The sequence below is a fragment of the Nicotiana sylvestris genome, chromosome 4, assembly GCF_000393655.2.
Source record: "Nicotiana sylvestris chromosome 4, ASM39365v2, whole genome shotgun sequence".
In the NCBI taxonomy this organism is placed as follows: Eukaryota; Viridiplantae; Streptophyta; class Magnoliopsida; order Solanales; family Solanaceae; genus Nicotiana; species Nicotiana sylvestris.
This window is the reverse complement of record NC_091060.1, coordinates 97,535,993-97,547,010: the sequence shown is the minus strand read 5'-3', so window position 1 is coordinate 97,547,010 and position 11,018 is coordinate 97,535,993.

The following is an 11,018-nucleotide window of genomic DNA, read 5'->3' as shown; positions in this document are numbered from 1 at the left end:
TGCGTGACCCGCTTTTTCTGTAGAAATTATACCAAATAGAATGAGGCTGGGCAAGCGATAAGGCCGGGTAGACTTCAGTGCTCTCGGTACGTCACCCCCTCTTCGGCCCTAGTTGTCCGCTCGGGTACCCCAAGTCTAGACCAAAACCCCAGGATTTAAACTTAGAAAAACATAGCTTCATGCCGGATCCCTAGTAGGAACGTTTGTTTGCATCATGTGCATTTGACTTAGGGGACTCAACACAGGGGTTGGGTCCGTCTAGGACAGGTGTGCCCAAAATAACAGACCATCCTGATGCATTCTATGTGCTATGTGAACATTTATTTGTTTCAGCTTGCATGTTGACCAGCTAAGGAAAGAAAAACAAAAGAAAAAACAAGAGTGAGGTAGGATAGAGAATTCACCTGGTTCTGAAAATCCCAGTATTCGAAATGCCTCGAAACTCTGCCCAAATTGTTTGAACAAAAAAGAAAAGGAAAATGTATTTCAAAAAAAAATGAAAGGGAGTCAATATCATGTTTTTCAATTATGTCAAAACGGGCGAACTACGCGGGTCTGATTCTCACCGGATGTGAGATACGTAGGCAAACCTCATCGGTTCTGACCCATAATTTTCAAAACAATCCAAAAATATTTTCCTTTACTTCCTCTCTAAAAAGGTTTTTTTTAGACCCCAATTTTCAAAAAATCCAAAAAATAGTTTTTATTTCTTGCTTCTTTAGAAAGTCTTTCGTTTAGACCCTAATAGTTTTTTAAAAAAATATACAAAATATTTTCTTTTAATTTCTTCCAAAAAATCCAAAAATTATTTTCACTCTTCTTTCAAAATTGAAAAGAAAATTCAAAATTCAAAAATATTTTTTTTAGAAACATTTCTTTCATAAATTCAGAATAAAATTCCAAAAAAATATTTTCTTTCTTCTTTAGAAGTTTTTCTTTCGAAATTTCAAAAAAAAAAACTTTTTTCTTTAGAAATCTTTCTTTGCAAAAAATCTGAAGAAAAATCAAAATCCAAAAATATTCCCTTTCTTCTTTATAAGTCTTTCTTTCGAAAAAATAAAATATAAAATTCAAAAAAGGTTAGTTTATTTACTTTATTCATGATCTTCCCGAACTACGCAAGATCTGATTCATGTTCCCACATGATACGTAGGCAACCCACATCAGGTTCGATCAACCATTGAAAAGAAAAATGAAAAACAAAATGAAAAACAAAATGAAAAATGTTGATAATAATAAGGACCAACTGAGTCCATTCTAATATATTTTTGTTTTGAATTGTGAAGAAAGTTGAGGTGGTCGGTTTGTGGTAAGCTGGAAACACAAGATCCAAGAAAAAATGATAACTGACATTGAAGCTGTTACAAGTGCTCAAGAGACTCGGGGTTAGAGGGTTCAACAAGAGTCTACTGTGTTTGAGAAAAATAGAATACTGAAACTGTAAATGGCCAAAATGTGTCAAGCATGGGCCAGTGGTCAAGGACAGCCTCGTCATGAGTCACAATTCGCTACACAGCAAGAGCAGTACTACTCGTACTCGTTTGATCTTCCTGCAAACATTGAGAAGCCTGCCCGAAAGATGGTATAGGAAGAAATGACCCAAAGAGTGAAAAGCTTAGAACAACGGTTGAAAAACATGCAAGGGTTGGCAGGTCAAAAGAGTGTTGCCTTCAAAGATCTATGTATGTTCCCCGATGTCCACTTGCCGCCTGGTTTCAAGAATCCCAAATTTGAAAAGTATGATGGACATGGAGACCCCATAGACCGCCTGAAAAGGTATTGCAATCAACTGAGAGGTGCGGGAAGAAATGAAGAATTGTTGATGGCTTATTTTGGGGAAAGTCTTACGGGAGTAGCCTCCGAATGGTTTATGGATCAAGACATGTCTCGCTGGTATGTCTGGGATGACATGGCACATGCCTTTGTCAAACAGTTCCAATACAACATCGACATTGCCCCAGACCACATTTCCCTTTCAAACCTGAAGAAGAAACCAAGTGAAAGTTTCAGGGAATATGCCATTAAATGGAGAGAGCAAGCAGCTTGAGTTAAGCCACCCACGGATGACCACGAGCTAATCACTGTCTTCCTTCAAGTGCAAGAGCCAGATTACTTTCAAAACATGATTTCCGCAGTTGGCAAATCCTTCTCGGAAGCAATCAAAGTGGGAGAAATGGTAGAGAATGGTCTTAAGACAAGCAGTTTTTAAAGCCGTAACTCAAGCTGTCCAGGTTGAATCTGATAATTTTAGCGACACAAATGAGAAGGTTGAAGAAATCATGATGACATCAGGGTCGAGAAGAGGTCCTAGGAGAACATCTCGAAGGTATTAGCAGCCTCCTCAAGTTTTCCATGACTCCCCTGAGCATTGCTATCCACCTCAGAACCCACGATACTCTGTCGCTCCATATCAGTATGTTGTCCAACCACCAAAACACCCCAGAAGGCGAGCACGAGCATCACAAAATCTCCACCAACTTCCACAAAATTTTCAGGTACCCTATAACCCACATCCAGGCCAGAGGTATAGAGGGGAACAAAAGTTGAAAGATAATTTTACACCAATAGGAGAGTCCTATGCAAGCTTGTTTGAGAAATTAAAGCATTATGACATGATTGCACCTATTCCTCCAAATCATGTGGACCCACGTGCAAGAAGCTATGACCCCTCTAAAAGGTGTGAATATCATTCCAATGCCCAGGGGCACAATGTTGAAAGCTGTCGAGATTTGAAAAGAGAAATAGAAAGGATGATCCAGGAAAACCTGATTGTGATCCAAGACAGTGACGCCCAGAATATCGCACAGAATCCTTTACCTGTACATGATGATGCACACTTTGTGGGAATGATGCGTGGTGATAGGGAATATAAGAATCCTCTCGGGAATTTGCTAACCGAAGTTAATGATTTTGAAATTGGAGAAGGCTCTGCTGATTCTAATGAGCAAATTTGTGGCTAAATGTCAAGCTTAGCAATTGAAAAGTCATTCCCTCCTCACTAGGAAGGAATCTTAGTAGCTTGTTTTGATGTTTTTTCTATTATCTGGGTTATTTCAGGGTTGTGATCCAGATTTTATTTGTTTTATTGAGTCAAACCCTTCTATCCCTCCATTCTGTTTGTGTGAGTCTTGTCTTTCTGTTCTGTTGCTATTTTCATTAGCTGGGTTATTTAGGGTTGCAACTCGGATTTTAGGTTGTTTGTCTTGTTGTTTACTCAATGAAATACAGTTTGTCCTTTTGTGTCATTCCATGCTTAGTTCTTTTCCCACTAGTTTTAATGACATGACATGCATGCGGAAATTTTGGCCAGATCATAGGAACTGATTTAATATGAAATTTGATAACTAAAAAAAATACTTTTGAGGATGAATAAAGAGTTGGAATACTTTGGAATTAAGGTAGAGTAAAATTCACCTTCAAATCATTGTGAAGATCGGGCTTGAAGATGTTTAATCAATTGATGTTTGTTGGAAAGTTTGTCACTAAGGGATGGAAAAAATGTCTCGTGACCACGACACACCAAGAAGACAGACATGTTCTCCAATGTTGTGATCGCGAAAAGATACTATGTTTGACGTTCTTGAGGTTGGGGGGCCCTTTTTCTGCTACCCAAATACTTTATATCTTTTGCTACCCCTTTTGAGCCTGTGTTATTTTTCTTTGACTACCCTCTTTTGGAATCAAGTTTAGAGTCAAAAAAAAATATTCATGTCCCAAGAGTACAAACTGGGACAATTCTTAGAAAGTTCAGAGAAAAAAAAAGAATTGTCAAAGGTCCATGCCCTCAAAAATAGAAGCTGGGGCAAACAAAAAAAAGAAAGAAAAAAAAGGAAAAAGAAAACAAAAAGAGAAAAAAAGAAAAAAGAGAAACAGAAAAAAAGATGAAAACTAGTTTAGGTCAGATGTTTGAACTACGTTCGACCTGATTCCTTAAAAAAAGGATACGTAGGCAGCCTCACGGTTCGGTCCAACAAAATAAGAATTCAGAAGAAAAAGCAAAAAATTCAAAAACAAAAATCCAAAAATCCCCAACATCTAAAACTGGGGCAAGGATTTTATTTCATTTTTGAAATAGTCGATTCCAAGAGTTGTAAGTCTACAACCCCTCGTTCTGAGTTTATTTTGAGCCTTCACGCCGACCTTCTTTTCAACCCTATCTAGAAACCTTCCAAATAAAGACCCCCCAATATGCCTTCAAGAATGCCAAGAGAAGCATGCAATGAGCAACGGTTGTCACATGACGTAGAACACTGTCAAGTTGCCCACACAAGAAAGCAACAGAAAGAAAAAGAAAAGAAAAATGAGAGAGTCTTATTAGTGAAAACCCTCATGGGCACAGTAAGACAACGGCGAGCAGAGATGAATAAATGAGAGAGACTTGTTGGTGAAAACTCCTCGGGGCACAATTAGTCGAAAGTGAGTCGTGAAGCTGATGCAAAGGATTGGCACGGATAGGCTCGACTTCAAAGGTCATAAGAATAGTAAAAGGGAAGAGTGAATTAGTTTGATAGATCGACCACTAAGTCCAAAATGCATGTCATGACCATTAAGGCTAGTTAGTGAAAAAAAGGTGAAAAAGAAAAAGAAAAAGAAAAACTCTTCCTTCTGTCCTTCCGACAGGGGCATTTTTTGTTAATAATTGTTTCTTTACATCATTTTGTCCTTCACTCCGAGACGGTCCTTTTCAAAACAAGCAAGAAAAGATTTCAAAATCTGCTACCAGCTTTTTAGTTGTACAAAGTAAATTTGGCCAGCACACTCGGTTGTTACTGTCAACGAGCCTTGAGGATTCATACAAAGGTTCCCCCCAAAAAAGACTCTTGTCAGCCTACTTGACGCACGCAAAGATGATTGGTGATTCTCTTTGACAGACAAATTGCTCAAAAAGCAGAAAGTCATTCAAGATATCGGAAAAGGTCACCTAGGCAAAGATCTCCAGTTGTGATAAGGCTGATTGAGCCGCAAGTACAAATGATACTAGTTGTGAAACAATTAGGGTTGATGCAGAGCAAAAGTCTCTTGAAGTCGACTCAAGCTGATTGAGTAGAAGCCAAGCTGCCCAAGACTCAAGGCCACAAACCGACCGCCATTTTCAAAAAAAATTTCTTTGTATGAAACAGGAACGAAGCGGTGCAAGGAAAGTGATTCAAAAAGAAAAAAAAAGGAAAAAAAAAAAGAAAAAAAATGAAAATGAAAAGAAGAGAAGAGCCAATAAAGGGAAGTTTCTCAAATTTTTGTCTTTTTCTATCTTGCTCATGGGCATAAAATTTTGTCCTTCGGTCGTCACATTTTGCCTCTTAGGATAAAAAGTCCTAGTCTGATGAACTTTCTTCTAGGATCGAAATCTTAGTCTGATGAATCTTTATCCTAAGATAGAAGACCTAGTTTGATGAATTTTCTCCTAGGATAAACGCCTTAGTCTGATGAATCTTTCTCCTAAGATAGAAGACCTAGTCTGATGAATTTTCTCCTAGGGTAAACGTCTTAGTCTGATGAACTTTCTCCTAGGATCGAAATCTTAGTCTGATGAATCTTTCTCCTAAGATAGAAAACCTAGTCTGATGAATTTTCGCCTAGGATAAATGTCTTAGTCTGATGAATCTTTCTCCTAGGATCAAAATCTTAGTTTGATGAATCTTTCTCCTAAGATAGAAGACCTAGTATGATGAATTTTCTCCTAGGATATACGTCTTAGTCTGATGAATCTTTCTCCTAAGATAGAAGACCTAGTCTGATGAAATTTTCTCCTAGGGTAAACATATTAGTCTAATGAACTTTCTCCTAGGATCGAAATCATAGTCTGATGAATCTTTCTCCTAAGATAGAAGACCTAGTCTGATGAATTTTCTCCTAGGATAAACGCTTTAGTCTGATGAATCTTTCTCCTAAGATAGAAGACCTAGTCTGATGAATCTTCTCCTAGGACAAACGTCTTAGTCTGATGAATCTTTCTCTTAAGATAGAAAACCTAGTCTGGCGAATTTTCTCCTAGGATATTTTGAAAAAAAAAATAGAAAAAAATAGGAAGTTTGGATTTGGAAAATGGGTCAATTTTTTAGTTTTCTTAAGAATATCAATGTTTTGTTTTCCTGAAATCAGGGGGCCTGCCTGGAGAATAGGGCCAGTCTTTACTTTAGTCAAGATTAGTTTATAGTTTTCCTTATCTATTCTTTAGTTTACTCTCATCATTGCATCACTAGTACAAGTTGTTTACAATTTTGCTAACAACTCACAAATCTTCCTAGGGCAAACTGGGTCAGAAAAAATTTCTTTTGTTTTGTCTGTTTTGTTGTAATCAGGTGCCCACCTGGAGAACAAGGGAAGACAACTCAAGTTTCTAGGGAAAGCAGTGTTGAAGGAAGACAACTCGAGTTTCAAGGGAAAGTATTTTCGAAGGAAGACAGTTCAAGTTTCAGGGGAGAATGGTTCAAGGTGCAAGGGGAAATAGTGTCAAGTAACAAGAGAAGACAGGTCAAGTTCAGCAATCAGGCGCCCACCTGGAAAACAAGGGAAGACAGTTCAAGTTTCAAGGAAAAGCAGTTTCGAAGGAAGACAGTTCAAGTTTCAAGGGAAAACAATTCAAGTTTCAAAGGAAGTTAGTTCAAGTTTAGGCAATCAGGCATCCACCTGGAAAAAAGGGAATCCACTTCAGAATGCAATTCAAGTTAGCAACAAAAGAAGCTCGCAGTAAGAATGCGAGTCAACAGTCCAAGATGACCAACGGAAGTTAGTCACAATCCAGAAAAAGAAAGGTAAGAAGTTAATCCAAATACAGAAGTTGATGAAAGATGCGGGTTACTCAAGACATAGTCGAGATCGCAAGCACTGCATGCCTAGTTTTGATCCGAAAAGCTGAAGAAGAACGAGCTAGCTCCTGCAACTAGCAAGCATCAAGGTTCAAATCCAAAGTCTGGATGAAGAACCATTCAAGAACCAAGATCAAGCTTCAGAAGACTTATAGATAGGAATCTTGTAACTCGTAGTTGACAGGCTTAGCTAGTCTTTTTCATGTTTTGATTTTGATGTAATAACGGGACCGCGGACCGGACCCTCGACGGCACATCGACCGGCTCTCCACCTCGGCATACTCTATCATCTCACTCACTTCTGAACTACATGTGGCCTGATTCCTTTATAGCCAAGGATATGTAGGCAGCTCAGAGACCAGGGCTCGGTCACAGTCTCAGTTCTCTTAGTTTTTGGTCCCTGTAAATAAGGGTCGGGTCAAAAAACCTGTGTAGTCGTTCTTTGTCTGAAAATACTTCGTCTTTCCAGTCAAAGAGGGGCAGCTGTAGACATGTGATTTTTGACTCTCCCCAAGATTTTTTGGGTTTTAGCATGTAAATATTTAATTTAGGCCTAATATAGCTATTTCAACTATTTTTAACTTCTTTACTTTATTTTCGTCATAAAAATGGAACATTACGAAAAAAATATATTTTTAGCTTACGTATCTTTCATAAATTTAAATAAAAATATACAAAAATAATACTTATTTTTATCTTTATATAATTTTGAAAATACAAAAATATATATATAATAGTCTCATGTTATATATATATATATATATATATAAATATAAATAGTTTCATGTTAGCCTTTGACATGGGGTAGTATTTTTATCTTACTTTAAAATAAGTCAATTAAGGTGTTGGATCATAATTTTAAGAGTTTTAGAACCCAATTCTTGGCCCAATTCGGATTAGTTCATATAGGGACTCTTCTAGACTCTTCTTTGGAATAAAAGACAAATAAAGAAGACCCTAAGGACTTAACACAAAAGACCTACGGACTAATGGGCAAAATACACAAAGATACACCTAAACCTAGACTCTACCTATAAATTAATGCTTAAAAAATCTAAAAGGGGGAGAAGAAAATCGGGGCGGAGCTTTTAAAGGACACCCCCACCCCCCCGTTAGTCATCTACTTCAGCCGGTGAACACCCATCGAAGACCACTCATCTTCAGCTTCTTCTCCACCTGTTTCCCTTGTAATAAATGATCCCATCTCCACATAAAAACAGACCCTCTCTTCAACACAAAAGCAATGACAGAGAACTAAAGACCTCCCCCCATCGGCGAACCTGCCATCTCTGCTCCATTGACGCACACCCAGCCAAACCACCTTCAAAATACTACAGTTTCAGTCCAAAATCCAGCTAAAAATAGCCGAAAATAAATTCAAAATCAGTTGGAGTTCATCTTCGTCGTTTTTTGTTTGGTTCAAGTTTTTCCGGTGAGCTTTGAGTCGTCGGAAGTTGTTGTCCGGGACTCCATTCAGCTACAAGTCGAGGTACTGTCGTTATCGCCGATGAGTTTTCGTTTAACGGTCCTGGCCCCGGTCAGAGGTCCATCCTTGTTTGAATTTTGAAAGAAGCAGTCAAGTAATTGCAAAGTTTCATTTTATCTTATCTCAATACTTTCAGTTTCATTCCGAACTTAAACGCATGGTTTGGTTAAATGTTATGAGTTTGTAACTCTCTGTTGAACATGAGTATTTGATTTGTTGCTTTAAACTTTTAGTTCCTTCAACCTAATATAACTGATTCTTGGTGTTTGTCCGCAAAAATGCCAAGTGATGCACACTATTTCGTTCTTGATATTTTATAGTGAACTTTCACGGATACCGCTTGGTAATTTATTTCGGTGGTCATTCTGCAGTTTGGTTGTGATATGCCAATCAATATTTTGTGCTCTTTTGGGTCGTGACCAGTTCTGGTTACATGACTAGTGGAGAGTCTCCAAATTGGAGGAAAACTTAGGATGAATCAAATTGTACAATGAATTTGTCTAAATAATAGATGAAGAGTGTATGTATGTTAGCTGAGACAGAATAGTGTCCTATTTTCATGTGTGAAATGCATTCTTTATTTGGCTGATGTAATAATTAGCAAAATATCGTGATTATCAAATATCTTGCTATGAAATTTTTGGCATACTCTTAGTTAATCAAATTATTGTGATTGTGTGCACGTTCGCATGACATAATTACGATTCTAAAAACAAAATCGGAGTATGCATTCGCGCAATTTCGGCCAAACTTTCTTAACAATAATAAAGCGTTATTAGTTGTGGACACGTTCGCGTGACATGATTTTTGACGTGCCAAACAAATGGGTACACGTACGCGTGACCCGTTTCAAGATAATTTTTCTTAGTTTAAAAGCGGTAAAAGGCTAAAGCACATAGGTTTTAAAGTGAGTAATTAGACAATTTTAATAAGCCAAGTATGATCAAAGCGACCGTGCTAGAACCACGGAACTCGGGAATGCCTAACACCTTCTCCCGAGTTAACAGAATTCCTTACCCGGATTTCTGGTTCGCGGACTGTAATACAAAGTCATTCTTTCCTCGATTCGAGATTCGAACTGGTGACTTGAGACGCCATAAAATTATCCCAAGTGGCGATTCTGATTTTTAATAAATAAACAATCCCGTTTCGATTGTCACTTAAATTGGAAAAAATTCCCTTATACCTTGAGGGTGTGCAAAAAGGAGGTGTGACACATGTTATACACATTTGATATAAATATGATACATATATGTGATACACAAAGGATACACATATCGTTTTTTTTAATATTTCATCTTCTGCTTCGAATTTTCAATTCATACCACCTCAAAACTCCGCCAAATCATCCCAAAACTGATGTTCAAACTCCTTAAGATGTACTCAATCTATTCTATTAACAATCACTCAAAAGAAACCAAATATTTGGTCTTTCTTTTTGCTACAAATAGCTAATTAGCTAATATTAGTAATATTTTATAAATTGGCCAATTTTTATAATAAGCTACTTATAAATGGACATAACTGGTAGTTTCCTAAAAATTAATGAATATTCAGTTATGAATCTTAATCATTTTTGTTTTCACTTGCCAAATAGGGGTTAGGTAAAATCGAGACTGACCTCTGGGTGAGACACTCATAAAATGCTTTTGGATTATGTGTGGTCTCTTATCCTGTAAAACTTCCGTCAAGTGCCCTGAACGCATGCTTGATATGCACCCATGCCTCACGCACGAGTTCGTCCAACAGTTATTGAGCAATTATGTGTAATTATCTTTGTATGTCGATTATCAAAAATTCATTAACAATCATTAGACTCATCAAAAGTTTTAATCATTAACACTAATATTGTGCCATGAAAGTGAATTTGACAGAACCTTTCATCCGAAAATTCTTCATTTTTAACTTTTGTCAGATCTTTCATTATTTAATTTTTTATATTTATCTCTCCAAATCTTGTTTTATACTTTATTTCGTTCGATAACAATATTTTTGTATTTGTGGGTTATGAAACCTATTATTTAATAATTAGTGTTAGTAATAACAATTTACAAATAACTATATTCATTAATTTTTTTAGTAATAAATTAGAGTATTGAATTGTTTGTTAATTTATTACTTCTAATATCTTATTGGAAGCACTTAATGGCAAGTTACGTCATGTAATTGTTAATTATTCCTCTAAGACTAAATGCCGTTTTCTAATTTTTGAATTTGTAGCTTAGTTGCTTCGGAAAAAAAAGTCAATAAAAAAATAGCAGTCTTTCGAGAAAAGCTTAAATTGTTGTATTAAAAATTTATTTTTGTATTTACTTTTCTCGCCCAAACCTACGTAATTTTATATTGTCTATTAGAATAAAGTGTTAATTTTCTTGTTCGATTAGGCTCTATATTTGAAACATCCATGTAGTAAAAGGCTTTTTAATCTCTCTATGTGCATTGAATTGGAGGTCCTAAATAAGAAATACACGTGATGTAAGTCTTTGTGCCACGACCCAAAATTCACTAAGGGTCGTGATGGTGCCAGACACCACTGTCAGACAAGCCAACACTAAAAAGTTAATTAAATACTCATTTTAGTATTTATTGAAATCATTTCTTTTATACAAAAAACAATAAGTAATGAAATTCACTGAATAAATAATGATGTCTTAACAAACTTAATGTTGAATGATCTCATAATCATCCCAGAACTCGGTGTCACAAGTGCATGTACAATTTCTAGG